The sequence below is a fragment of the Anomaloglossus baeobatrachus genome, chromosome 2 (assembly GCF_048569485.1).
Source record: "Anomaloglossus baeobatrachus isolate aAnoBae1 chromosome 2, aAnoBae1.hap1, whole genome shotgun sequence".
Lineage (NCBI taxonomy): Eukaryota > Metazoa > Chordata > Amphibia > Anura > Aromobatidae > Anomaloglossus > Anomaloglossus baeobatrachus.
The window spans coordinates 419,805,817-419,833,305 of record NC_134354.1 but is presented as its reverse complement, the minus strand read 5'-3'; the positions used below and the strand labels follow the sequence as shown (position 1 = coordinate 419,833,305).

At 46.3% G+C, this 27,489-nt stretch overlaps 15 non-coding genes across 15 annotated transcripts; all 15 read left to right on the top strand.

Moving 5' to 3' along the window:
- Window positions 1-2,673: 2,673 nt before the first annotated feature.
- On the top strand, window positions 2,674-2,872 carry LOC142292572 (U2 spliceosomal RNA). The gene has a single exon (XR_012750711.1). It is a non-coding gene; the product is annotated as a U2 spliceosomal RNA (small nuclear RNA).
- Window positions 2,873-4,194: 1,322 nt separating this feature from the next.
- On the top strand, window positions 4,195-4,387 carry LOC142292650 (U2 spliceosomal RNA). The gene has a single exon (XR_012750770.1). It is a non-coding gene; the product is annotated as a U2 spliceosomal RNA (small nuclear RNA).
- A 1,949-nt stretch (window positions 4,388-6,336) lies between these two features.
- Window positions 6,337-6,529, top strand: LOC142293157 (U2 spliceosomal RNA). The gene has a single exon (XR_012751150.1). It is a non-coding gene; the product is annotated as a U2 spliceosomal RNA (small nuclear RNA).
- Window positions 6,530-7,844: 1,315 nt separating this feature from the next.
- LOC142292460 (U2 spliceosomal RNA) lies at window positions 7,845-8,041 on the top strand. Its single transcript, XR_012750620.1, has one exon. It is a non-coding gene; the product is annotated as a U2 spliceosomal RNA (small nuclear RNA).
- Window positions 8,042-9,364: 1,323 nt separating this feature from the next.
- Window positions 9,365-9,558, top strand: LOC142292591 (U2 spliceosomal RNA). The gene has a single exon (XR_012750729.1). It is a non-coding gene; the product is annotated as a U2 spliceosomal RNA (small nuclear RNA).
- A 1,949-nt stretch (window positions 9,559-11,507) lies between these two features.
- On the top strand, window positions 11,508-11,700 carry LOC142293156 (U2 spliceosomal RNA). The gene has a single exon (XR_012751149.1). It is a non-coding gene; the product is annotated as a U2 spliceosomal RNA (small nuclear RNA).
- Window positions 11,701-13,649: 1,949 nt separating this feature from the next.
- Window positions 13,650-13,842, top strand: LOC142293155 (U2 spliceosomal RNA). The gene has a single exon (XR_012751148.1). It is a non-coding gene; the product is annotated as a U2 spliceosomal RNA (small nuclear RNA).
- Window positions 13,843-15,165: 1,323 nt separating this feature from the next.
- Window positions 15,166-15,354, top strand: LOC142292549 (U2 spliceosomal RNA). The gene has a single exon (XR_012750695.1). It is a non-coding gene; the product is annotated as a U2 spliceosomal RNA (small nuclear RNA).
- A 1,323-nt stretch (window positions 15,355-16,677) lies between these two features.
- LOC142292606 (U2 spliceosomal RNA) lies at window positions 16,678-16,876 on the top strand. Its single transcript, XR_012750741.1, has one exon. It is a non-coding gene; the product is annotated as a U2 spliceosomal RNA (small nuclear RNA).
- Window positions 16,877-18,199: 1,323 nt separating this feature from the next.
- LOC142292603 (U2 spliceosomal RNA) lies at window positions 18,200-18,397 on the top strand. Its single transcript, XR_012750738.1, has one exon. It is a non-coding gene; the product is annotated as a U2 spliceosomal RNA (small nuclear RNA).
- A 1,352-nt stretch (window positions 18,398-19,749) lies between these two features.
- On the top strand, window positions 19,750-19,933 carry LOC142293233 (U2 spliceosomal RNA). The gene has a single exon (XR_012751216.1). It is a non-coding gene; the product is annotated as a U2 spliceosomal RNA (small nuclear RNA).
- Window positions 19,934-21,257: 1,324 nt separating this feature from the next.
- Window positions 21,258-21,447, top strand: LOC142292610 (U2 spliceosomal RNA). Its single transcript, XR_012750745.1, has one exon. It is a non-coding gene; the product is annotated as a U2 spliceosomal RNA (small nuclear RNA).
- Window positions 21,448-22,800: 1,353 nt separating this feature from the next.
- On the top strand, window positions 22,801-22,984 carry LOC142293307 (U2 spliceosomal RNA). The gene has a single exon (XR_012751277.1). It is a non-coding gene; the product is annotated as a U2 spliceosomal RNA (small nuclear RNA).
- A 1,323-nt stretch (window positions 22,985-24,307) lies between these two features.
- Window positions 24,308-24,494, top strand: LOC142292554 (U2 spliceosomal RNA). The gene has a single exon (XR_012750699.1). It is a non-coding gene; the product is annotated as a U2 spliceosomal RNA (small nuclear RNA).
- A 1,352-nt stretch (window positions 24,495-25,846) lies between these two features.
- On the top strand, window positions 25,847-26,031 carry LOC142292568 (U2 spliceosomal RNA). Its single transcript, XR_012750707.1, has one exon. It is a non-coding gene; the product is annotated as a U2 spliceosomal RNA (small nuclear RNA).
- Window positions 26,032-27,489: the final 1,458 nt, after the last annotated feature.

Below are 27,489 nucleotides of genomic sequence, written 5' to 3'. Positions count from 1 at the left end.
TTATTACATTTTATCAAAAATGTAGGAAGGATAAAAGCCCTAATCTTTCTATAAGTGCATGGTGGGAGAGGATGAAGGTAAAAATAAGAGATTTTTTTATTAAAAAAAGTATACATAAAGCCAAAGAAAGATATGAGGTGTATAAAGCCCTAAATACCCGGTTACAGACATTGATTAAATTTAAAGATAATGGTTTGGAGGTGGATAATGATATTTTAAAATTAAAAGAGGAAATAGCAAAATGGATAGAGCAAAAAGGTAAAGAAATTATTTTCCGCTCCAGAGTCAAAAATATAGAAAAAGATGAAAAATGCTCCCGTTATTTCTTCATGAAAAATAAAAAGGAAAAGGTAATATTTGATAATATTGATGGGGAAAAGAATATAACAACTATGTTGGGAAAAGTGGAGGAATATTTTACTAATCTTTTTAATGAGAAAACAGTTGATCAAAATTTACTGAATGATTCATTAGAAGAACTAAACTGTGTTTTAGACCCGACCTCCCAAGAGTTTTTATCCCAAGTTTTAACCCATCAAGAGATTTTAGAAACTATTAAGAGTTTTAAAAGCGGTAAAGTTCCTGGTCCTGATGGCATCCCCATAGAGTTTTATGTGAGTTTTTATGACATTTTAAAAGATGATTTGTTTTCTCTTTTTACTGAGGTTTTTAACAATAAGATTTTACTTAATTCATGGAAGAAAGGAGAAGTCTCATTGTTATTCAAAAAAGGTGACAAATCAAAGCTGGAGAATTGGAGGCCCATTACCCTTCTAAACTGTGATTATAAAATAATGGCCAAAATCTGTGCAAATCGACTTAAAACGGTAATTAGCAAAATTGTGCATTCAAACCAAGTATGCGGAGTGCCAGGAAGGAGTATATGGGATAACCTGAATCTAGTAAAAGATTGTATGGAGGATGTCAAGAGCAGAAAAGGGAAAATGGCGATTTTATCAATTGATTTTGAAAAAGCATTTGATCGTGTCTCACATTTTTACCTTTTTAAAGTTTTAGAAAAGATGGGCATACCAGACGGGTTTTTATTATCTCTTAAGGCGTTTTATACTGATTGCACAAGTAAGATTTTAGTAAATGGTTTTAAGTCACAGGATGTGCTTTTAAAATCAGGGGTGAAGCAGGGGTGCCCCTTGTCCCCACTACTTTTTATCTGTGCACTTGAACCCTTACTGTGTGCTATACGGCGAAATGAGAGGATCCGTGGTGTACCTCTACCTGGGGGCAAAGGAGTGGAGGCCAAGGTAGTAGGTTACATGGATGACGTGGCATTCCTCTGTCGTGACGCCCCTTCGCTGACAAGAGCTATTGATCGTATTCAACCCTTTTGTTTGTCCTCAGGTTTTAAGATAAATTTTAATAAATGTAATATTTTAAATGTGGGGGGAATGCTTTTAACTGATGTTTCCATTGCTGTAACTGAGTCCCTTACTATTTTAGGTGTAACATTCAGTGAGCAAAATGATGGTGGTAGTAGTTGGGACTCAGTTGCTCAGAAAGTTAATATGAAAATATGCATGTGGAACATGAGAAAACTGACAATGGAGGGTAAAGTATTGATTTTAAAAATGGTGATTGTACCCCTTTTATTGTATCTCAGTCTTGTTTTCCCCCCACCTGTGAATGTTTTAAAGAAAATTACTAAAAATTGTTTTACCTTTTTCTGGGGCTCTAAAATGGAGAAGCTGAAAAGAGAGATTGTCATAAAACAAAAGACAAATGGTGGTAAAGATTTTCCTGATTTTAATAGGTTTCTTTTAATCCATTTTTTCTGTTACTGTTTTAATGCCATTTTTAAAGATCACTATTGGTCCTATTTTATGCGTTTTAACACAGGTTTCTTTATGAGAAAGTTTGGATGGTTTGAAATTGTTTTATCTCTCCCCCATGCTTTTAACCTGCCAGCGCATTATGAGATTTTAAGGAAAATAGTGTCTGATTTTAGCCTAAGTAAGAAAAAAGTAGAGGAATTAACTAATAGTAAGAAACTAATAAAGGAACTACGTAATGATGAGGCAATATGCAGTATTAACAGATTTGATGATGATAAAAGTAAATGTATTTGGAAATTAATTAGTGTCTTTTATCTTTTTAATGAACAGAGAGATCTGGCTTGGAGCTGTGCGCACCAGTGTCTTCCTTGCCGGGCATTCCAGTATAGAAAAGGATTTGTGAGGTCTGCCATCTGCCCAAGATCCGGATGCCAAGAACAAGAGACTGTAAAGCATATATTATGGACTTGTTGGTTTGCAAAACGGTTCTGGAGAAGACTTTGCCCCCTGTTGGAAAAGATGGCAGGCCTCAAGGACTTGGACTATCATGCCATATTGTACGGACTTGTGGAATGCCCAACACCGGACCAAAAAATAATGGCTTGGAAGACACTGAACTGTGCCAAGTCAGCTCTCTGGAAAGCACGGAACATTGCTATTTTTAAACAAGATATTTTATCAGTGAATGATGTTTTAAAATTATGTATTAGCGAAATGTATATTTATTTTTTAATTGACAAGAAAAAGGACGTAACTGTGTCCAAAAAATGGCTTGCCAGCCAATGGAATTCTTTCATTTAAATGTTTGTACATGTTTTATTGCTTTTACATATATGTTATTATAAATTTCATTCGCTGTAAATCTTGTTAAATTTTAAAATAAACTGGTTTTACCCCTAAGAGGGGGTAGCCAAATTAAAAAAAAAAAATCTGTTCTTATCAGTTTAATATCTGATACGTCCCCTATCTGGGGACCATATATTAAATGGATTTTTAGAACAGGGAGATGGAAAAAGAGCTTGCTCTGTCCACTCCACGCATTGACCTGGTATTGCAGTACCTCCAGGACCAGTGCACCCCTTCTTAACCCAGTTTCCAAAAGCAGAACTCAATTCACCTGATTCATATTAGCCCGATTTAATGAATTGGAAGAAAGCATACGTCTTCATATGCACCTCAATTTGGCCCATTCACTTTTCACACTTCCTCCTTTTGTTTTTTATCGTTCACACTTTTTACTTTCTTTATTCATCCAAATAGCAAACTCATCACCACTCAACCTGACCAACTCGACTATGTCCCTTGCGCAGTATCTTGTTCTCCGTCTTATCTAGATCATTTGCAATTGAATGGAATAGATCCCTTTTGGACAAAGTGGATTCACCTGCTGCTGCTGCAGTGACCACAGGTGTGATAAGATCTAGAATTGGCATCCGCAATATAAGGAACGTCAAATACTAAGAAAGGGCGGCCTATGAAAGAATTACTACTTTCAATAAGTACACTTAAACGGCTAATTGGGAATAGAAAAACTGTAAAAAGCCCTCTGAGAAAGCCCCCCTCTAACCTTTGTTAGTAAGCTTTTCTGTAGTCGCCTGTTGATGTATTTTCCGTTTGAACTGTGCACAACATGAAGAGACGGAACACTGGCGGCTTGTCACAATGCCCCCGCTGACATCACAATAGCGCTGCTGCCTAGAAAACAAGCTGCGCAGCAGAAGTTGTTCTTTGGGTGGGAGGGTGGGCTAGTGGAAGGAGGGGGCAAGTTCTTTTTTTCCCGGGTGGTAGGGGGATGACAGGAGAAGAAATGCGGGTGGTGAGAAGGGTACAGAGGGCAGGGTTTGGGGGCTGGGAAGGAAAGGGAAAAGATTAGGGTTTGGGGATGATGAAAGGGCTTTCTACGGGTAAGGATGGCAAAGGGTGGCAGTGACGGAAAGTCAGGCAACCTGTCCTGTCCGTCTTTTTGTATCGTGAATTGGAAAGACTGCAAGGGGGAGGGGAGTTGCTTGCGCCCTAAAGGAGGAGTTATTCAGATTCCTTGCAGTGGGCGGCGACTGCAAAACGCACCATTCTTCTTGTTTTTGCTCTGCAAAGCAGCCTTTTCAAGGGTTGGCTTGGGTGACAAAATGTCTTCTGTAGGCGTGGGTTTGTCTCCCTCTCGCTCTCTCTCCCTAAGATGTGTCCGGCATAGGCCAGGGTGCCACTCGAGGCCCAAACCAATTCTGGTTATCCCTTCTCGGCCTTTTGGTTAAGATCAAGTGTAGTTTGGGAGGGTACTACCTTGGTTGGTGCTGAAAGGTGCCAGGGTATTGCACAACTGCTGGCCTTGGGGGAGTGTGCATCGTAGGATGTCATAGCCCTCTTGTGACGGACAGTTACCTGGGCAACGAGAGGCGGTCACTTTATTATTTTCAAACTCATCCTTCAAAAAAAAAAAAAAAAAATCTGGTCTTATCAGTTTAATATCTGATACGTCCCCTATCTGGGGACCATATATTAAATGGATTTTTAGAACAGGGAGATGGAAAAAGAGCTTGCTCTGTCCACTCCACGCATTGACCTGGTATTGCAGTACCTCCAGGACCGGTGCACCCCTTCTTAACCCAGTTTCCAAAAGCAGAACTCAATTCACCTGATTCATATTAGCCCGATTTAATGAATTGGAAGAAAGCATACGTCTTCATATGCACCTCAATTTGGCCCATTCACTTTTCACACTTCCTCCTTTTGTTTTTTATCGTTCACACTTTTTACTTTCTTTATTCATCCAAATAGCAAACTCATCACCACTCAACCTGACCAACTCGACTATGTCCCTTGCTGCAGTATCTTGTTCTCCGTCTTATCTAGATCATTTGCAATTGAATGGAATAGATCCCTTTTGGACAAAGTGGATTCACCTGCTGCTGCTGCAGTGACCACAGGTGTGATAAGATCTAGAATTGGCATCCGCAATATAAGGAACGTCAAATACTAAGAAAGGGCGGCCTATGAAAGAATTACTACTTTCAATAAGTACACTTAAACGGCTAATTGGGAATAGAAAAACTGTAAAAAGCCCTCTGAGAAAGCCCCCCTCTAACCTTTGTTAGTAAGCTTTTCTGTAGTCGCCTGTTGATGTATTTTCCGTTTGAACTGTGCACAACATGAAGAGACGGAACACTGGCGGCTTGTCACAATGCCCCCGCTGACATCACAATAGCGCTGCTGCCTAGAAAACAAGCTGCGCAGCAGAAGTTGTTCTTTGGGTGGGAGGGTGGGCTAGTGGAAGGAGGGGGCAAGTTCTTTTTTTCCCGGGTGGTAGGGTGATGACAGGAGAAGAAATGCGGGTGGTGAGAAGGGTACAGAGGGCAGGGTTTGGGGGCTGGGAAGGAAAGGGAAAAGATTAGGGTTTGGGGATGATGAAAGGGCTTTCTACGGGTAAGGATGGCAAAGGGTGGCAGTGACGGAAAGTCAGGCAACCTGTCCTGTCCGTCTTTTTGTATCGTGAATTGGAAAGACTGCAAGGGGGAGGGGAGTTGCTTGCGCCCTAAAGGAGGAGTTATTCAGATTCCTTGCAGTGGGCGGCGACTGCAAAACGCACCATTCTTCTTGTTTTTGCTCTGCAAAGCAGCCTTTTCAAGGGTTGGCTTGGGTGACAAAATGTCTTCTGTAGGCGTGGGTTTGTCTCCCTCTCGCTCTCTCTCCCTAAGATGTGTCCGGCATAGGCCAGGGTGCCACTCGAGGCCCTAACCAATTCTGGTTATCGCTTCTCGGCCTTTTGCCTAAGATCAAGTGTAGTGTTGTTCGAAGAGATGGTTTAAGCTCCAGGCCACCTTAGTACAATGATACAATGCACACTGGAAGGTTGCGCTTGCTAGTACTCTGGGTGGATAGTATATTCATCTAGAGGAAAACATGGCCCTACCAGGATCGAGGCTATTAGACTGAGTAAGGGTGGGGGGCTATGGTACAACGTGCCCCAGGACTGACGACCCTGGAGTGAGTCTGAGCTTGCTGGCTTGGGACCCCGGCAAGCCTTGGGCTCTGTAGCACACCGTACCTTGCCTTTTCATACTTTTTGAGCATATTACCCTATCCCGGCCTTCTGGCTAGGAAGGGAAATTTTTATAATCCCGGTCGGAGATCTGGTCAGCTTTGGGCTGAGAAACTAACACCCGGTTGGAGGTCTGGGTCAGCTTCGGCTGAGAAACCAACACCCGGTTGGAGGTCTGGGTCAGCTTCGGCTGAGAAACCAACACCCGGTTGGAGGTCCGGTTAGCCTTGGGCTGAGAAACCAACACCGGTTGACGGTCCGGGCAGTTTCGGCTGCGAAACCAACAACTAGTAGCTCTCTACTCCACTTGGGTAAGATGCCTGGGTGGACGCTGGGAGCAACGACAAGGCTCAACCAGGCTTCGGCTTGGGGGAGCACCGAAGATCCCTGACCCTTGCTGTGGCCTTCTGGCTCGGAGGGACGGGGTTGATTTTTGGGGACCTTCTCCTCACGGTGGGGTCCACACGAATCCTAGCCTTTGCACAGTTTTTGGTGTGACTTCGGTCATGCATTTTTTGTGGTGCTTTGGAAAGCTTCATTAAATCAAAAATCTGTTCTTATCAGTTTAATATCTGATACGTCCCCTATCTGGGGACCATATATTAAATGGATTTTTAGAACAGGGAGATGGAAAAAGAGCTTGCTCTGTCCACTCCACGCATTGACCTGGTATTGCAGTACCTCCAGGACCGGTGCACCCCTTCTTAACCCAGTTTCCAAAAGCAGAACTCAATTCACCTGATTCATATTAGCCCGATTTAATGAATTGGAAGAAAGCATACGTCTTCATATGCACCTCAATTTGGCCCATTCACTTTTCACACTTCCTCCTTTTGTTTTTTATCGTTCACACTTTTTACTTTCTTTATTCATCCAAATAGCAAACTCATCACCACTCAACCTGACCAACTCGACTATGTCCCTTGCTGCAGTATCTTGTTCTCCGTCTTATCTAGATCATTTGCAATTGAATGGAATAGATCCCTTTTGGACAAAGTGGATTCACCTGCTGCTGCTGCAGTGACCACAGGTGTGATAAGATCTAGAATTGGCATCCGCAATATAAGGAACGTCAAATACTAAGAAAGGGCGGCCTATGAAAGAATTACTACTTTCAATAAGTACACTTAAACGGCTAATTGGGAATAGAAAAACTGTAAAAAGCCCTCTGAGAAAGCCCCCCTCTAACCTTTGTTAGTAAGCTTTTCTGTAGTCGCCTGTTGATGTATTTTCCGTTTGAACTGTGCACAACATGAAGAGACGGAACACTGGCGGCTTGTCACAATGCCCCCGCTGACATCACAAGAGCGCTGCTGCCTAGAAAACAAGCTGCGCAGCAGAAGTTGTTCTTTGGGTGGGAGGGTGGGCTAGTGGAAGGAGGGGGCAAGTTCTTTTTTTCCCGGGTGGTAGGGGGATGACAGGAGAAGAAATGCGGGTGGTGAGAAGGGTACAGAGGGCAGGGTTTGGGGGCTGGGAAGGAAAGGGAAAAGATTAGGGTTTGGGGATGATGAAAGGGCTTTCTACGGGTAAGGATGGCAAAGGGTGGCAGTGACGGAAAGTCAGGCAACCTGTCCTGTCCGTCTTTTTGTATCGTGAATTGGAAAGACTGCAAGGGGGAGGGGAGTTGCTTGCGCCCTAAAGGAGGAGTTATTCAGATTCCTTGCAGTGGGCGGCGACTGCAAAACGCACCATTCTTCTTGTTTTTGCTCTGCAAAGCAGCCTTTTCAAGGGTTGGCTTGGGTGACAAAATGTCTTCTGTAGGCGTGGGTTTGTCTCCCTCTCGCTCTCTCTCCCTAAGATGTGTCCGGCATAGGCCAGAGTGCCACTCGAGGCCCAAACCAATTCTGGTTATCGCTTCTCGGCCTTTTGGCTAAGATCAAGTGTAGTTTGGGAGGGTACTACCTTGGTTGGTGCTGAAAGGTGCCAGGGTATTACACAACTGCTGGCCTTGGGGGAGTGTGCATCGTAGGAGGTCATAGCCCTCTTGTGCCGGACAGTTACCTGGGCAACGTGAGGCGATCACTTTATTATTTTCAAACTCATCCTTCAAAAAAAAAAAAAATCTGTTCTTATCAGTTTAATATCTGATACGTCCCCTATCTGGGGACCATATATTAAATGGATTTTTAGAACAGGGAGATGGAAAAAGAGCTTGCTCTGTCCACTCCACGCATTGACCTGGTATTGCAGTACCTCCAGGACCGGTGCACCCCTTCTTAACCCAGTTTCCAAAAGCAGAACTCAATTCACCTGATTCATATTAGCCCGATTTAATGAATTGGAAGAAAGCATACGTCTTCATATGCACCTCAATTTGGCCCATTCACTTTTCACACTTCCTCCTTTTGTTTTTTATCGTTCACACTTTTTACTTTCTTTATTCATCCAAATAGCAAACTCATCACCACTCAACCTGACCAACTCGACTATGTCCCTTGCTGCAGTATCTTGTTCTCCGTCTTATCTAGATCATTTGCAATTGAATGGAATAGATCCCTTTTGGACAAAGTGGATTCACCTGCTGCTGCTGCAGTGACCACAGGTGTGATAAGATCTAGAATTGGCATCCGCAATATAAGGAACGTCAAATACTAAGAAAGGGCGGCCTATGAAAGAATTACTACTTTCAATAAGTACACTTAAACGGCTAATTGGGAATAGAAAAACTGTAAAAAGCCCTCTGAGAAAGCCCCCCTCTAACCTTTGTTAGTAAGCTTTTCTGTAGTCGCCTGTTGATGTATTTTCCGTTTGAACTGTGCACAACATGAAGAGACGGAATACTGGCGGCTTGTCACAATGCCCCCGCTGACATCACAATAGCGCTGCTGCCTAGAAAACAAGCTGCGCAGCAGAAGTTGTTCTTTGGGTGGGAGGGTGGGCTAGTGGAAGGAGGGGGCAAGTTCTTTTTTTCCCGGGTGGTAGGGGGATGACAGGAGAAGAAATGCGGGTGGTGAGAAGGGTACAGAGGGCAGGGTTTGGGGGCTGGGAAGGAAAGGGAAAAGATTAGGGTTTGGGGATGATGAAAGGGCTTTCTACGGGTAAGGATGGCAAAGGGTGGCAGTGACGGAAAGTCAGGCAACCTGTCCTGTCCGTCTTTTTGTATCGTGAATTGGAAAGACTGCAAGGGGGAGGGGAGTTGCTTGCGCCCTAAAGGAGGAGTTATTCAGATTCCTTGCAGTGGGCGGCGACTGCAAAACGCACCATTCTTCTTGTTTTTGCTCTGCAAAGCAGCCTTTTCAAGGGTTGGCTTGGGTGACAAAATGTCTTCTGTAGGCGTGGGTTTGTCTCCCTCTCGCTCTCTCTCCCTAAGATGTGTCCGGCATAGGCCAGGGTGCCACTCGAGGCCCAAACCAATTCTGGTTATCCCTTCTCGGCCTTTTGGCTAAGATCAAGTGTAGTTTGGGAGGGTACTACCTTGGTTGGTGCTGAAAGGTGCCAGGGTATTGCACAACTGCTGGCCTTGGGGGAGTGTGCATCGTAGGATGTCATAGCCCTCTTGTGACGGACAGTTACCTGGGCAACGAGAGGCGGTCACTTTATTATTTTCAAACTCATCCTTCAAAAAAAAAAAAAAAAAAATCTGTTCTTATCAGTTTAATATCTGATACGTCCCCTATCTGGGGACCATATATTAAATGGATTTTTAGAACAGGGAGATGGAAAAAGAGCTTGCTCTGTCCACTCCACGCATTGACCTGGTATTGCAGTACCTCCAGGACCGGTGCACCCCTTCTTAACCCAGTTTCCAAAAGCAGAACTCAATTCACCTGATTCATATTAGCCCGATTTAATGAATTGGAAGAAAGCATACGTCTTCATATGCACCTCAATTTGGCCCATTCACTTTTCACACTTCCTCCTTTTGTTTTTTATCGTTCACACTTTTTACTTTCTTTATTCATCCAAATAGCAAACTCATCACCACTCAACCTGACCAACTCGACTATGTCCCTTGCTGCAGTATCTTGTTCTCCGTCTTATCTAGATCATTTGCAATTGAATGGAATAGATCCCTTTTGGACAAAGTGGATTCACCTGCTGCTGCTGCAGTGACCACAGGTGTGATAAGATCTAGAATTGGCATCCGCAATATAAGGAACGTCAAATACTAAGAAAGGGCGGCCTATGAAAGAATTACTACTTTCAATAAGTACACTTAAACGGCTAATTGGGAATAGAAAAACTGTAAAAAGCCCTCTGAGAAAGCCCCCCTCTAACCTTTGTTAGTAAGCTTTTCTGTAGTCGCCTGTTGATGTATTTTCCGTTTGAACTGTGCACAACATGAAGAGACGGAACACTGGCGGCTTGTCACAATGCCCCCGCTGACATCACAATAGCGCTGCTGCCTAGAAAACAAGCTGCGCAGCAGAAGTTGTTCTTTGGGTGGGAGGGTGGGCTAGTGGAAGGAGGGGGCAAGTTCTTTTTTTCCCGGGTGGTAGGGGGATGACAGGAGAAGAAATGCGGGTGGTGAGAAGGGTACAGAGGGCAGGGTTTGGGGGCTGGGAAGGAAAGGGAAAAGATTAGGGTTTGGGGATGATGAAAGGGCTTTCTACGGGTAAGGATGGCAAAGGGTGGCAGTGACGGAAAGTCAGGCAACCTGTCCTGTCCGTCTTTTTGTATCGTGAATTGGAAAGACTGCAAGGGGGAGGGGAGTTGCTTGCGCCCTAAAGGAGGAGTTATTCAGATTCCTTGCAGTGGGCGGCGACTGCAAAACGCACCATTCTTCTTGTTTTTGCTCTGCAAAGCAGCCTTTTCAAGGGTTGGCTTGGGTGACAAAATGTCTTCTGTAGGCGTGGGTTTGTCTCCCTCTCGCTCTCTCTCCCTAAGATGTGTCCGGCATAGGCCAGGGTGCCACTCGAGGCCCTAACCAATTCTGGTTATCGCTTCTCGGCCTTTTGGCTAAGATCAAGTGTAGTGTTGTTCGAAGAGGTGGTTTAAGCTCCAGGCCACCTTAGTACAATGATACAATGCACACTGGAAGGTTGCGCTTGCTAGTACTCTGGGTGGATAGTATATTCATCTAGAGGAAAACATGGCCCTACCAGGATCGAGGCTATTAGACTGAGTAAGGGTGGGGGGCTATGGTACAACGTGCCCCAGGACTGACGACCCTGGAGTGAGTCTGAGCTTGCTGGCTTGGGACCCCGGCAAGCCTTGGGCTCTGTAGCACACCGTACCTTGCCTTTTCATACTTTTTGAGCATATTACCCTATCCCGGCCTTCTGGCTAGGAAGGGAAATTTTTATAATCCCGGTCGGAGGTCTGGTCAGCTTTGGGCTGAGAAACTAACACCCGGTTGGAGGTCTGGGTCAGCTTCGGCTGAGAAACCAACACCCGGTTGGAGGTCTGGGTCAGCTTCGGCTGAGAAACCAACACCCGGTTGGAGGTCCGGTTAGCCTTGGGCTGAGAAACCAACACCGGTTGACGGTCCGGGCAGTTTCGGCTGCGAAACCAACAACTAGTAGCTCTCTACTCCACTTGGGTAAGATGCCTGGGTGGACGCTGGGAGCAACGACAAGGCTCAACCAGGCTTCGGCTTGGGGGAGCACCGAAGATCCCTGACCCTTGCTGTGGCCTTCTGGCTCGGAGGGACGGGGTTGATTTTTGGGGACCTTCTCCTCACGGTGGGGTCCACACGAATCCTAGCCTTTGCACTGTTTTTGGTGTGACTTCGGTCATGCATTTTTTGTGGTGCTTTGGAAAGCTTCATTAAATCAAAAATCTGTTCTTATCAGTTTAATATCTGATACGTCCCCTATCTGGGGACCATATATTAAATGGATTTTTAGAACAGGGAGATGGAAAAAGAGCTTGCTCTGTCCACTCCACGCATTGACCTGGTATTGCAGTACCTCCAGGACCGGTGCACCCCTTCTTAACCCAGTTTCCAAAAGCAGAACTCAATTCACCTGATTCATATTAGCCCGATTTAATGAATTGGAAGAAAGCATACGTCTTCATATGCACCTCAATTTGGCCCATTCACTTTTCACACTTCCTCCTTTTGTTTTTTATCGTTCACACTTTTTACTTTCTTTATTCATCCAAATAGCAAACTCATCACCACTCAACCTGACCAACTCGACTATGTCCCTTGCTGCAGTATCTTGTTCTCCGTCTTATCTAGATCATTTGCAATTGAATGGAATAGATCCCTTTTGGACAAAGTGGATTCACCTGCTGCTGCTGCAGTGACCACAGGTGTGATAAGATCTAGAATTGGCATCCGCAATATAAGGAACGTCAAATACTAAGAAAGGGCGGCCTATGAAAGAATTACTACTTTCAATAAGTACACTTAAACGGCTAATTGGGAATAGAAAAACTGTAAAAAGCCCTCTGAGAAAGCCCCCCTCTAACCTTTGTTAGTAAGCTTTTCTGTAGTCGCCTGTTGATGTATTTTCCGTTTGAACTGTGCACAACATGAAGAGACGGAACACTGGCGGCTTGTCACAATGCCCCCGCTGACATCACAATAGCGCTGCTGCCTAGAAAACAAGCTGCGCAGCAGAAGTTGTTCTTTGGGTGGGAGGGTGGGCTAGTGGAAGGAGGGGGCAAGTTCTTTTTTTCCCGGGTGGTAGGGGGATGACAGGAGAAGAAATGCGGGTGGTGAGAAGGGTACAGAGGGCAGGGTTTGGGGGCTGGGAAGGAAAGGGAAAAGATTAGGGTTTGGGGATGATGAAAGGGCTTTCTACGGGTAAGGATGGCAAAGGGTGGCAGTGACGGAAAGTCAGGCAACCTGTCCTGTCCGTCTTTTTGTATCGTGAATTGGAAAGACTGCAAGGGGGAGGGGAGTTGCTTGCGCCCTAAAGGAGGAGTTATTCAGATTCCTTGCAGTGGGCGGCGACTGCAAAACGCACCATTCTTCTTGTTTTTGCTCTGCAAAGCAGCCTTTTCAAGGGTTGGCTTGGGTGACAAAATGTCTTCTGTAGGCGTGGGTTTGTCTCCCTCTCGCTCTCTCTCCCTAAGATGTGTCCGGCATAGGCCAGGGTGCCACTCGAGGCCCTAACCAATTCTGGTTATCGCTTCTCGGCCTTTTGGCTAAGATCAAGTGTAGTGTTGTTCGAAGAGGTGGTTTAAGCTCCAGGCCACCTTAGTACAATGATACAATGCACACTGGAAGGTTGCGCTTGTTAGTACTCTGGGTGGATAGTATATTCATCTAGAGGAAAACATGGCCCTACCAGGATCGAGGCTATTAGACTGAGTAAGGGTGGGGGGCTATGGTACAACGTGCCCCAGGACTGACGACCCTGGAGTGAGTCTGAGCTTGCTGGCTTGGGACCCCGGCAAGCCTTGGGCTCTGTAGCACACCGTACCTTGCCTTTTCATACTTTTTGAGCATATTACCCTATCCCGGCCTTCTGGCTAGGAAGGGAAATTTTTATAATCCCGGTCGGAGGTCTGGTCAGCTTTGGGCTGAGAAACTAACACCCGGTTGGAGGTCTGGGTCAGCTTCGGCTGAGAAACCAACACCCGGTTGGAGGTCTGGGTCAGCTTCGGCTGAGAAACCAACACCCGGTTGGAGGTCCGGTTAGCCTTGGGCTGAGAAACCAACACCGGTTGACGGTCCGGGCAGTTTCGGCTGCGAAATCAACAACTAGTAGCTCTCTACTCCACTTGGGTAAGATGCCTGGGTGGACGCTGGGAGCAACGACAAGGCTCAACCAGGCTTCGGCTTGGGGGAGCACCGAAGATCCCTGACCCTTGCTGTGGCCTTCTGGCTCGGAGGGACGGGGTTGATTTTTGGGGACCTTCTCCTCACGGTGGGGTCCACACGAATCCTAGCCTTTGCACTGTTTTTGGTGTGACTTCGGTCATGCATTTTTTGTGGTGCTTTGGAAAGCTTCATTAAATCAAAAATCTGTTCTTATCAGTTTAATATCTGATACGTCCCCTATCTGGGGACCATATATTAAATGGATTTTTAGAACAGGGAGATGGAAAAAGAGCTTGCTCTGTCCACTCCACGCATTGACCTGGTATTGCAGTACCTCCAGGACCGGTGCACCCCTTCTTAACCCAGTTTCCAAAAGCAGAACTCAATTCACCTGATTCATATTAGCCCGATTTAATGAATTGGAAGAAAGCATACGTCTTCATATGCACCTCAATTTGGCCCATTCACTTTTCACACTTCCTCCTTTTGTTTTTTATCGTTCACACTTTTTACTTTCTTTATTCATCCAAATAGCAAACTCATCACCACTCAACCTGACCAACTCGACTATGTCCCTTGCTGCAGTATCTTGTTCTCCGTCTTATCTAGATCATTTGCAATTGAATGGAATAGATCCCTTTTGGACAAAGTGGATTCACCTGCTGCTGCTGCAGTGACCACAGGTGTGATAAGATCTAGAATTGGCATCCGCAATATAAGGAACGTCAAATACTAAGAAAGGGCGGCCTATGAAAGAATTACTACTTTCAATAAGTACACTTAAACGGCTAATTGGGAATAGAAAAACTGTAAAAAGCCCTCTGAGAAAGCCCCCCTCTAACCTTTGTTAGTAAGCTTTTCTGTAGTCGCCTGTTGATGTATTTTCCGTTTGAACTGTGCACAACATGAAGAGACGGAACACTGGCGGCTTGTCACAATGCCCCCGCTGACATCACAATAGCGCTGCTGCCTAGAAAACAAGCTGCGCAGCAGAAGTTGTTCTTTGGGTGGGAGGGTGGGCTAGTGGAAGGAGGGGGCAAGTTCTTTTTTTCCCGGGTGGTAGGGGGATGACAGGAGAAGAAATGCGGGTGGTGAGAAGGGTACAGAGGGCAGGGTTTGGGGGCTGGGAAGGAAAGGGAAAAGATTAGGGTTTGGGGATGATGAAAGGGCTTTCTACGGGTAAGGATGGCAAAGGGTGGCAGTGACGGAAAGTCAGGCAACCTGTCCTGTCCGTCTTTTTGTATCGTGAATTGGAAAGACTGCAAGGGGGAGGGGAGTTGCTTGCGCCCTAAAGGAGGAGTTATTCAGATTCCTTGCAGTGGGCGGCGACTGCAAAACGCACCATTCTTCTTGTTTTTGCTCTGCAAAGCAGCCTTTTCAAGGGTTGGCTTGGGTGACAAAATGTCTTCTGTAGGCGTGGGTTTGTCTCCCTCTCGCTCTCTCTCCCTAAGATGTGTCCGGCATAGGCCAGAGTGCCACTCGAGGCCCAAACCAATTCTGGTTATCGCTTCTCGGCCTATTGGCTAAGATCAAGTGTAGTTTGGGAGGGTACTACCTTGGTTGGTGCTGAAAGGTGCCAGGGTATTGCACAACTGCTGGCCTTGGGGGAGTGTGCATCGTAGGATGTCATAGCCCTCTTGTGCCGGACAGTTACCTGGGCAACGTGAGGCGATCACTTTATTATTTTCAAACTCATCCTTCAAAAAAAAAAAAAATCTGTTCTTATCAGTTTAATATCTGATACGTCCCCTATCTGGGGACCATATATTAAATGGATTTTTAGAACAGGGAGATGGAAAAAGAGCTTGCTCTGTCCACTCCACGCATTGACCTGGTATTGCAGTACCTCCAGGACCGGTGCACCCCTTCTTAACCCAGTTTCCAAAAGCAGAACTCAATTCACCTGATTCATATTAGCCCGATTTAATGAATTGGAAGAAAGCATACGTCTTCATATGCACCTCAATTTGGCCCATTCACTTTTCACACTTCCTCCTTTTGTTTTTTATCGTTCACACTTTTTACTTTCTTTATTCATCCAAATAGCAAACTCATCACCACTCAACCTGACCAACTCGACTATGTCCCTTGCTGCAGTATCTTGTTCTCCGTCTTATCTAGATCATTTGCAATTGAATGGAATAGATCCCTTTTGGACAAAGTGGATTCACCTGCTGCTGCTGCAGTGACCACAGGTGTGATAAGATCTAGAATTGGCATCCGCAATATAAGGAACGTCAAATACTAAGAAAGGGCGGCCTATGAAAGAATTACTACTTTCAATAAGTACACTTAAACGGCTAATTGGGAATAGAAAAACTGTAAAAAGCCCTCTGAGAAAGCCCCCCTCTAACCTTTGTTAGTAAGCTTTTCTGTAGTCGCCTGTTGATGTATTTTCCGTTTGAACTGTGCACAACATGAAGAGACGGAACACTGGCGGCTTGTCACAATGCCCCCGCTGACATCACAATAGCGCTGCTGCCTAGAAAACAAGCTGCGCAGCAGAAGTTGTTCTTTGGGTGGGAGGGTGGGCTAGTGGAAGGAGGGGGCAAGTTCTTTTTTTCCCGGGTGGTAGGGGGATGACAGGAGAAGAAATGCGGGTGGTGAGAAGGGTACAGAGGGCAGGGTTTGGGGGCTGGGAAGGAAAGGGAAAAGATTAGGGTTTGGGGATGATGAAAGGGCTTTCTACGGGTAAGGATGGCAAAGGGTGGCAGTGACGGAAAGTCAGGCAACCTGTCCTGTCCGTCTTTTTGTATCGTGAATTGGAAAGACTGCAAGGGGGAGGGGAGTTGCTTGCGCCCTAAAGGAGGAGTTATTCAGATTCCTTGCAGTGGGCGGCGACTGCAAAACGCACCATTCTTCTTGTTTTTGCTCTGCAAAGCAGCCTTTTCAAGGGTTGGCTTGGGTGACAAAATGTCTTCTGTAGGCGTGGGTTTGTCTCCCTCTCGCTCTCTCTCCCTAAGATGTGTCCGGCATAGGCCAGGGTGCCACTCGAGGCCCAAACCAATTCTGGTTATCGCTTCTCGGCCTTTTGGCTAAGATCAAGTGTAGTTTGGGAGGGTACTACCTTGGTTGGTGCTGAAAGGTGCCAGGGTATTGCACAACTGCTGGCCTTGGGGGAGTGTGCATCGTAGGATGTCATAGCCCTCTTGTGACGGACAGTTACCTGGGCAACGAGAGGCGGTCACTTTATTATTTTCAAACTCATCCTTCAAACAAAAATAAAAAAAAAAAAAATCTGTTCTTATCAGTTTAATATCTGATACGTCCCCTATCTGGGGACCATATATTAAATGGATTTTTAGAACAGGGAGATGGAAAAAGAGCTTGCTCTGTCCACTCCACGCATTGACCTGGTATTGCAGTACCTCCAGGACCGGTGCACCCCTTCTTAACCCAGTTTCCAAAACCAGAACTCAATTCACCTGATTCATATTAGCCCGATTTAATGAATTGGAAGAAAGCATACGTCTTCATATGCACCTCAATTTGGCCCATTCACTTTTCACACTTCCTCCTTTTGTTTTTTATCGTTCACACTTTTTACTTTCTTTATTCATCCAAATAGCAAACTCATCACCACTCAACCTGACCAACTCGACTATGTCCCTTGCTGCAGTATCTTGTTCTCCGTCTTATCTAGATCATTTGCAATTGAATGGAATAGATCCCTTTTGGACAAAGTGGATTCACCTGCTGCTGCTGCAGTGACCACAGGTGTGATAAGATCTAGAATTGGCATCCGCAATATAAGGAACGTCAAATACTAAGAAAGGGCGGCCTATGAAAGAATTACTACTTTCAATAAGTACACTTAAACGGCTAATTGGGAATAGAAAAACTGTAAAAAGCCCTCTGAGAAAGCCCCCCTCTAACCTTTGTTAGTAAGCTTTTCTGTAGTCGCCTGTTGATGTATTTTCCGTTTGAACTGTGCACAACATGAAGAGACGAAACACTGGCGGCTTGTCACAATGCCCCCGCTGACATCACAATAGCGCTGCTGCCTAGAAAACAAGCTGCGCAGCAGAAGTTGTTCTTTGGGTGGGAGGGTGGGCTAGTGGAAGGAGGGGGCAAGTTCTTTTTTTCCCGGGTGGTAGGGGGATGACAGGAGAAGAAATGCGGGTGGTGAGAAGGGTACAGAGGGCAGGGTTTGGGGGCTGGGAAGGAAAGGGAAAAGATTAGGGTTTGGGGATGATGAAAGGGCTTTCTACGGGTAAGGATGGCAAAGGGTGGCAGTGACGGAAAGTCAGGCAACCTGTCCTGTCCGTCTTTTTGTATCGTGAATTGGAAAGACTGCAAGGGGGAGGGGAGTTGCTTGCGCCCTAAAGGAGGAGTTATTCAGATTCCTTGCAGTGGGCGGCGACTGCAAAATGCACCATTCTTCTTGTTTTTGCTCTGCAAAGCAGCCTTTTCAAGGGTTGGCTTGGGTGACAAAATGTCTTCTGTAGGCGTGGGTTTGTCTCCCTCTCGCTCTCTCTCCCTAAGATGTGTCCGGCATAGGCCAGGGTGCCACTCGAGGCCCAAACCAATTCTGGTTATCGCTTCTCGGCCTTTTGGCTAAGATCAAGTGTAGTTTGGGAGGGTACTACCTTGGTTGGTGCTGAAAGATGCCAGGGTATTGCACAACTGCTGGCCTTGGGGGAGTGTGCATCGTAGGATGTCATAGCCCTCTTGTGACGGACAGTTACCTGGGCAACGAGAGGCGGTCACTTTATTATTTTCAAACTCATCCTTCAAAAAAAAAAAAAAAAAAAAAAATCTGTTCTTATCAGTTTAATATCTGATACGTCCCCTATCTGGGGACCATATATTAAATGGATTTTTAGAACAGGGAGATGGAAAAAGAGCTTGCTCTGTCCACTCCACGCATTGACCTGGTATTGCAGTACCTCCAGGACCGGTGCACCCCTTCTTAACCCAGTTTCCAAAAGCAGAACTCAATTCACCTGATTCATATTAGCCCGATTTAATGAATTGGAAGAAAGCATACGTCTTCATATGCACCTCAATTTGGCCCATTCACTTTTCACACTTCCTCCTTTTGTTTTTTATCGTTCACACTTTTTACTTTCTTTATTCATCCAAATAGCAAACTCATCACCACTCAACCTGACCAACTCGACTATTTCCCTTGCTGCAGTATCTTGTTCTCCATCTTATCTAGATCATTTGCAATTGAATGGAATAGATCCCTTTTGGACAAAGTGGATTCACCTGCTGCTGCTGCAGTGACCACAGGTGTGAAAAGATCTAGAATTGGCATCCGCAATATAAGGAACGTCAAATACTAAGAAAGGGCGGCCTATGAAAGAATTACTACTTTCAATAAGTACACTTAAACGGCTAATTGGGAATAGAAAAACTGTAAAAAGCCCTCTGAGAAAGCCCCCCTCTAACCTTTGTTAGTAAGCTTTTCTGTAGTCGCCTGTTGATGTATTTTCCGTTTGAACTGTGCACAACATGAAGAGACGGAACACTGGCGGCTTGTCACAATGCCCCCGCTGACATCACAATAGCGCTGCTGCCTAGAAAACAAGCTGCGCAGCAGAAGTTGTTCTTTGGGTGGGAGGGTGGGCTAGTGGAAGGAGGGGGCAAGTTCTTTTTTTCCCGGGTGGTAGGGGGATGACAGGAGAAGAAATGCGGGTGGTGAGAAGGGTACAGAGGGCAGGGTTTGGGGGCTGGGAAGGAAAGGGAAAAGATTAGGGTTTGGGGATGATGAAAGGGCTTTCTACGGGTAAGGATGGCAAAGGGTGGCAGTGACGGAAAGTCAGGCAACCTGTCCTGTCCGTCTTTTTGTATCGTGAATTGGAAAGACTGCAAGGGGGAGGGGAGTTGCTTGCGCCCTAAAGGAGGAGTTATTCAGATTCCTTGCAGTGGGCGGCGACTGCAAAACGCACCATTCTTCTTGTTTTTGCTCTGCAAAGCAGCCTTTTCAAGGGTTGGCTTGGGTGACAAAATGTCTTCTGTAGGCGTGGGTTTGTCTCCCTCTCGCTCTCTCTCCCTAAGATGTGTCCGGCATAGGCCAGGGTGCCACTCGAGGCCCAAACCAATTCTGGTTATCGCTTCTCGGCCTTTTGGCTAAGATCAAGTGTAGTCCCTTCATTGGGTTTGCCTTGGTTTTGGCTGGGAGGGGCCCGGGCTTGCACAACCGCCGGCCTTGGGGATTGTTGCGCCTTTTGGTGCTTACGTCCCCTTTTGGCTGGTGGTTCCTGGGCTCGGGAGGCAATCACCTGCGGCACTGCGCTTTTGAGTGGTGGCCGATGACCGTTTCTGAAATTTGCGGATGAAATCTTATCTGTTCTTATCAGTTTAATATCTGATACGTCCCCTATCTGGGGACCATATATTAAATGGATTTTTAGAACAGGGAGATGGAAAAAGAGCTTGCTCTGTCCACTCCACGCATTGACCTGGTATTGCAGTACCTCCAGGACCGGTGCACCCCTTCTTAACCCAGTTTCCAAAAGCAGAACTCAATTCACCTGATTCATATTAGCCCGATTTAATGAATTGGAAGAAAGCATACGTCTTCATATGCACCTCAATTTGGCCCATTCACTTTTCACACTTCCTCCTTTTGTTTTTTATCGTTCACACTTTTTACTTTCTTTATTCATCCAAATAGCAAACTCATCACCACTCAACCTGACCAACTCGGCTATGTCCCGTGCTGCAGTATCTTGTTCTCCGTCTTATCTAGATCATTTGCAATTGAATGGAATAGATCCCTTTTGGACAAAGTGGATTCACCTGCTGCTGCTGCAGTGACCACAGGTGTGATAAGATCTAGAATTGGCATCCGCAATATAAGGAACGTCAAATACTAAGAAAGGGCGGCCTATGAAAGAATTACTACTTTCAATAAGTACACTTAAACGGCTAATTGGGAATAGAAAAACTGTAAAAAGCCCTCTGAGAAAGCCCCCCTCTAACCTTTGTTAGTAAGCTTTTCTGTAGTCACCTGTTGATGTATTTTCCGTTTGAACTGTGCACAACATGAAGAGACGGAACACTGGCGGCTTGTCACAATGCCCCCGCTGACATCACAATAGCGCTGCTGCCTAGAAAACAAGCTGCGCAGCAGAAGTTGTTCTTTGGGTGGGAGGGTGGGCTAGTGGAAGGAGGGGGCAAGTTCTTTTTTTCCCGGGTGGTAGGGGGATGACAGGAGAAGAAATGCGGGTGGTGAGAAGGGTACAGAGGGCAGGGTTTGGGGGCTGGGAAGGAAAGGGAAAAGATTAGGGTTTGGGGATGATGAAAGGGCTTTCTACGGGTAAGGATGGCAAAGGGTGGCAGTGACGGAAAGTCAGGCAACCTGTCCTGTCCGTCTTTTTGTATCGTGAATTGGAAAGACTGCAAGGGGGAGGGGAGTTGCTTGCGCCCTAAAGGAGGAGTTATTCAGATTCCTTGCAGTGGGCGGCGACTGCAAAACGCACCATTCTTCTTGTTTTTGCTCTGCAAAGCAGCCTTTTCAAGGGTTGGCTTGGGTGACAAAATGTCTTCTGTAGGCGTGGGTTTGTCTCCCTCTCGCTCTCTCTCCCTAAGATGTGTCCGGCATAGGCCAGGGTGCCACTCGAGGCCCAAACCAATTCTGGTTATCGCTTCTCGGCCTTTTGGCTAAGATCAAGTGTAGTTTGGGAGGGTACTATCTTGGTTGGTGCTGGAAGGTGCCAGGGTATTGCACAACTGCTGGCTTTGTGGGAGTGTGCATCGTAGGATGTCATAGCCCTCTTGTGACGGACAGTTACCTGGGCAATGAGAGGCGGTCACTTTTTTATTTTCAAACTCATCCTTCAAAAAAAAAAAAAAAATCTGTTCTTATCAGTTTAATATCTGATACGTCCCCTATCTGGGGACCATATATTAAATGGATTTTTAGAACAGGGAGATGGAAAAAGAGCTTGCTCTGTCCACTCCACGCATTGACCTGGTATTGCAGTACCTCCAGGACCGGTGCACCCCTTCTTAACCCAGTTTCCAAAAGCAGAACTCAATTCACCTGATTCATATTAGCCCGATTTAATGAATTGGAAGAAAGCATACGTCTTCATATGCACCTCAATTTGGCCCATTCACTTTTCACACTTCCTCCTTTTGTTTTTTATCGTTCACACTTTTTACTTTCTTTATTCATCCAAATAGCAAACTCATCACCACTCAACCTGACCAACTCGACTATGTCCCTTGCTGCAGTATCTTGTTCTCCGTCTTATCTAGATCATTTGCAATTGAATGGAATAGATCCCTTTTGGACAAAGTGGATTCACCTGCTGCTGCTGCAGTGACCACAGGTGTGATAAGATCTAGAATTGGCATCCGCAATATAAGGAACGTCAAATACTAAGAAAGGGCGGCCTATGAAAGAATTACTACTTTCAATAAGTACACTTAAACGGCTAATTGGGAATAGAAAAACTGTAAAAAGCCCTCTGAGAAAGCCCCCCTCTAACCTTTGTTAGTAAGCTTTTCTGTAGTCGCCTGTTGATGTATTTTCCGTTTGAACTGTGCACAACATGAAGAGACGGAACACTGGCGGCTTGTCACAATGCCCCCGCTGACATCACAATAGCGCTGCTGCCTAGAAAACAAGCTGCGCAGCAGAAGTTGTTCTTTGGGTGGGAGGGTGGGCTAGTGGAAGGAGGGGGCAAGTTCTTTTTTTCCCGGGTGGTAGGGGGAGGACAGGAGAAGAAATGCGGGTGGTGAGAAGGGTACAGAGGGCAGGGTTTGGGGGCTGGGAAGGAAAGGGAAAAGATTAGGGTTTGGGGATGATGAAAGGGCTTTCTACGGGTAAGGATGGCAAAGGGTGGCAGTGACGGAAAGTCAGGCAACCTGTCCTGTCCGTCTTTTTGTATCGTGAATTGGAAAGACTGCAAGGGGGAGGGGAGTTGCTTGCGCCCTAAAGGAGGAGTTATTCAGATTCCTTGCAGTGGGCGGCGACTGCAAAACGCACCATTCTTGTTGTTTTTGCTCTGCAAAGCAGCCTTTTCAAGGGTTGGCTTGGGTGACAAAATGTCTTCTGTAGGCGTGGGTTTGTCTCCCTCTCGCTCTCTCTCCCTAAGATGTGTCCGGCATAGGCCAGGGTGCCACTCGAGGCCCAAACCAATTCTGGTTATCGCTTCTCGGCCTTTTGGCTAAGATCAAGTGTAGGCCCTTCATTGGGTTTGCCTTGGTCTTGGCTGGGAGGGGCCCGGGCTTGCACAACCGCCGGCCTTGGGGATTGTTGTGCCTTTTGGTGCTTACGTCCCCCTTGTGGCTGGTGGTTCCTGGGCTCGGGAGGCGATCACCTGCGGCACTGCGCTTTTGTGTGGTGGCCGATGACCGATTCTGAAAATTGCGGATGAAATCTCATCTGTTCTTATCAGTTTAATATCTGATATGTCCCCTATCTGGGGACCATATATTAAATGGATTTTTAGAACAGGGAGATGGAAAAAGAGCTTGCTCTGTCCACTCCACGCATTGACCTGGTATTGCAGTACCTCCAGGACCGGTGCACCCCTTCTTAACCCAGTTTCCAAAAGCAGAACTCAATTCACCTGATTCATATTAGCCCGATTTAATGAATTGGAAGAAAGCATACGTCTTCATATGCACCTCAATTTGGCCCATTCACTTTTCACACTTCCTCCTTTTGTTTTTTATCGTTCACACTTTTTACTTTCTTTATTCATCCAAATAGCAAACTCATCACCACTCAACCTGACCAACTCGACTATGTCCCTTGCTGCAGTATCTTGTTCTCCGTCTTATCTAGATCATTTGCAATTGAATGGAATAGATCCCTTTTGGACAAAGTGGATTCACCTGCTGCTGCTGCAGTGACCACAGGTGTGATAAGATCTAGAATTGGCATCCGCAATATAAGGAACGTCAAATACTAAGAAAGGGCGGCCTATGAAAGAATTACTACTTTCAATAAGTACACTTAAACGGCTAATTGGGAATAGAAAAGCTGTAAAAAGCCCTCTGAGAAAGCCCCCCTCTAACCTTTGTTAGTAAGCTTTTCTGTAGTCGCCTGTTGATGTATTTTCCGTTTGAACTGTGCACAACATGAAGAGACGGAACACTGGCGGCTTGTCACAATGCCCCCGCTGACATCACAATAGCGCTGCTGCCTAGAAAACAAGCTGCGCAGCAGAAGTTGTTCTTTGGGTGGGAGGGTGGGCTAGTGGAAGGAGGGGGCAAGTTCTTTTTTTCCCGGGTGGTAGGGGGATGACAGGAGAAGAAATGCGGGTGGTGAGAAGGGTACAGAGGGCAGGGTTTGGGGGCTGGGAAGGAAAGGGAAAAGATTAGGGTTTGGGGATGATGAAAGGGCTTTCTACGGGTAAGGATGGCAAAGGGTGGCAGTGACGGAAAGTCAGGCAACCTGTCCTGTCCGTCTTTTTGTATCGTGAATTGGAAAGACTGCAAGGGGGAGGGGAGTTGCTTGCGCCCTAAAGGAGGAGTTATTCAGATTCCTTGCAGTGGGCGGCGACTGCAAAACGCACCATTCTTCTTGTTTTTGCTCTGCAAAGCAGCCTTTTCAAGGGTTGGCTTGGGTGACAAAATGTCTTCTGTAGGCGTGGGTTTGTCTCCCTCTCGCTCTCTCTCCCTAAGATGTGTCCGGCATAGGCCAGGGTGCCACTCGAGGCCCAAACCAATTCTGGTTATCGCTTCTCGGCCTTTTGGCTAAGATCAAGTGTAGTTTGGGAGGGTACTACCTTGGTTGGTGCTGAAAGGTGCCAGGGTATTGCACAACTGCTGGCCTTGGGGGAGTGTGCATCGTAGGATGTCATAGCCCTCTTGTGACGGACAGTTACCTGGGCAACGAGAGGCGGTCACTTTATTATTTTCAAACTCATCCTTCAAAAAAAAAAAATCTGTTCTTATCAGTTTAATATCTGATACGTCCCCTATCTGGGGACCATATATTAAATGGATTTTTAGAACAGGGAGATGGAAAAAGAGCTTGCTCTGTCCACTCCACGCATTGACCTGGTATTGCAGTACCTCCAGGACCGGTGCACCCCTTCTTAACCCAGTTTCCAAAAGCAGAACTCAATTCACCTGATTCATATTAGCCCGATTTAATGAATTGGAAGAAAGCATACGTCTTCATATGCACCTCAATTTGGCCCATTCACTTTTCACACTTCCTCCTTTTGTTTTTTATCGTTCACACTTTTTACTTTCTTTATTCATCCAAATAGCAAACTCATCACCACTCAACCTGACCAACTCGACTATGTCCCTTGCTGCAGTATCTTGTTCTCCGTCTTATCTAGATCATTTGCAATTGAATGGAATAGATCCCTTTTGGACAAAGTGGATTCACCTGCTGCTGCTGCAGTGACCACAGGTGTGATAAGATCTAGAATTGGCATCCGCAATATAAGGAACGTCAAATACTAAGAAAGGGCGGCCTATGAAAGAATTACTACTTTCAATAAGTACACTTAAACGGCTAATTGGGAATAGAAAAACTGTAAAAAGCCCTCTGAGAAAGCCCCCCTCTAACCTTTGTTAGTAAGCTTTTCTGTAGTCGCCTGTTGATGTATTTTCCGTTTGAACTGTGCACAACATGAAGAGACGGAACACTGGCGGCTTGTCACAATGCCCCCGCTGACATCACAATAGCGCTGCTGCCTAGAAAACAAGCTGCGCAGCAGAAGTTGTTCTTTGGGTGGGAGGGTGGGCTAGTGGAAGGAGGGGGCAAGTTCTTTTTTTCCCGGGTGGTAGGGGGATGACAGGAGAAGAAATGCGGGTGGTGAGAAGGGTACAGAGGGCAGGGTTTGGGGGCTGGGAAGGAAAGGGAAAAGATTAGGGTTTGGGGATGATGAAAGGGCTTTCTACGGGTAAGGATGGCAAAGGGTGGCAGTGACGGAAAGTCAGGCAACCTGTCCTGTCCGTCTTTTTGTATCGTGAATTGGAAAGACTGCAAGGGGGAGGGGAGTTGCTTGCGCCCTAAAGGAGGAGTTATTCAGATTCCTTGCAGTGGGCGGCGACTGCAAAACGCACCATTCTTCTTGTTTTTGCTCTGCAAAGCAGCCTTTTCAAGGGTTGGCTTGGGTGACAAAATGTCTTCTGTAGGCGTGGGTTTGTCTCCCTCTCGCTCTCTCTCCCTAAGATGTGTCCGGCATAGGCCAGGGTGCCACTCGAGGCCCAAACCAATTCTGGTTATCGCTTCTCGGCCTTTTGGCTAAGATCAAGTGTAGTCCCTTCATTGGGTTTGCCTTGGTCTTGGCTGGGAGGGGCCCGGGCTTGCACAATCGCCGGCCTCGGGGATTGTTGCGCCTTTTGGTGCTTACGTCCCCTTATGGCTGGTGGTTCCTGGGCTCGGGAGGCGATCACCTGCGGCACTGCGCTTTTGTGTGGTGGCCGATGACCGTTTTCTGAAATTTGCGGATGAAATCTCATCTGTTCTTATCAGTTTAATATCTGATACGTCCCCTATCTGGGGACCATATATTAAATGGATTTTTAGAACAGGGAGATGGAAAAAGAGCTTGCTATGTCCACTCCACGCATTGACCTGGTATTGCAGTACCTCCAGGACCGGTGCACCCCTTCTTAACCCAGTTTCCAAAAGCAGAACTCAATTCACCTGATTCATATTAGCCCGATTTAATGAATTGGAAGAAAGCATACGTCTTCATATGCACCTCAATTTGGCCCATTCACTTTTCACACTTCCTCCTTTTGTTTTTTATCGTTCACACTTTTTACTTTCTTTATTCATCCAAATAGCAAACTCATCACCACTCAACCTGACCAACTCGACTATGTCCCTTGCTGCAGTATCTTGTTCTCCGTCTTATCTAGATCATTTGCAATTGAATGGAATAGATCCCTTTTGGACAAAGTGGATTCACCTGCTGCTGCTGCAGTGACCACAGGTGTGATAAGATCTAGAATTGGCATCCGCAATATAAGGAACGTCAAATACTAAGAAAGGGCGGCCTATGAAAGAATTACTACTTTCAATAAGTACACTTAAACGGCTAATTGGGAATAGAAAAACTGTAAAAAGCCCTCTGAGAAAGCCCCCCTCTAACCTTTGTTAGTAAGCTTTTCTGTAGTCGCCTGTTGATGTATTTTTCGTTTGAACTGTGCACAACATGAAGAGACGGAACACTGGCGGCTTGTCACAATGCCCCCGCTGACATCACAATAGCGCTGCTGCCTAGAAAACAAGCTGCGCAGCAGAAGTTGTTCTTTGGGTGGGAGGGTGGGCTAGTGGAAGGAGGGGGCAAGTTCTTTTTTTCCCGGGTGGTAGGGGGATGACAGGAGAAGAAATGCGGGTGGTGAGAAGGGTACAGAGGGCAGGGTTTGGGGGCTGGGAAGGAAAGGGAAAAGATTAGGGTTTGGGGATGATGAAAGGGCTTTCTACGGGTAAGGATGGCAAAGGGTGGCAGTGACGGAAAGTCAGGCAACCTGTCCTGTCCGTCTTTTTGTATCGTGAATTGGAAAGACTGCAAGGGGGAGGGGAGTTGCTTGCGCCCTAAAGGAGGAGTTATTCAGATTCCTTGCAGTGGGCGGCGACTGCAAAACGCACCATTCTTCTTGTTTTTGCTCTGCAAAGCAGCCTTTTCAAGGGTTGGCTTGGGTGACAAAATGTCTTCTGTAGGCGTGGGTTTGTCTCCCTCTCGCTCTCTCTCCCTAAGATGTGTCCGGCATAGGCCAGGGTGCCACTCGAGGCCCAAACCAATTCTGGTTATCGCTTCTCGGCCTTTTGGCTAAGATCCAGTGAGGGAAACCTTGCTGGGTCTGGCCTGTGGGCTTTTACGTGGAAGGCGACTTCCGACGCTGTGAAGACTGCGATCGTGTGCCTTGGGCATATTTCTTGTAATGGCAGCTATAAAGAACACGGTTCGTCTGACTGTCTCGGTGGAGAAGAAGAATTCCCTACAGTTAGGACATATAGTGGAGAGCGTGATCATGGAGCTGGGCGGCATTGAGCTGGATAAAGTGTTTTGTATGCAGGAGTTTCCATCTACTGGTCAGTATGACATTTCATTTTACCATGA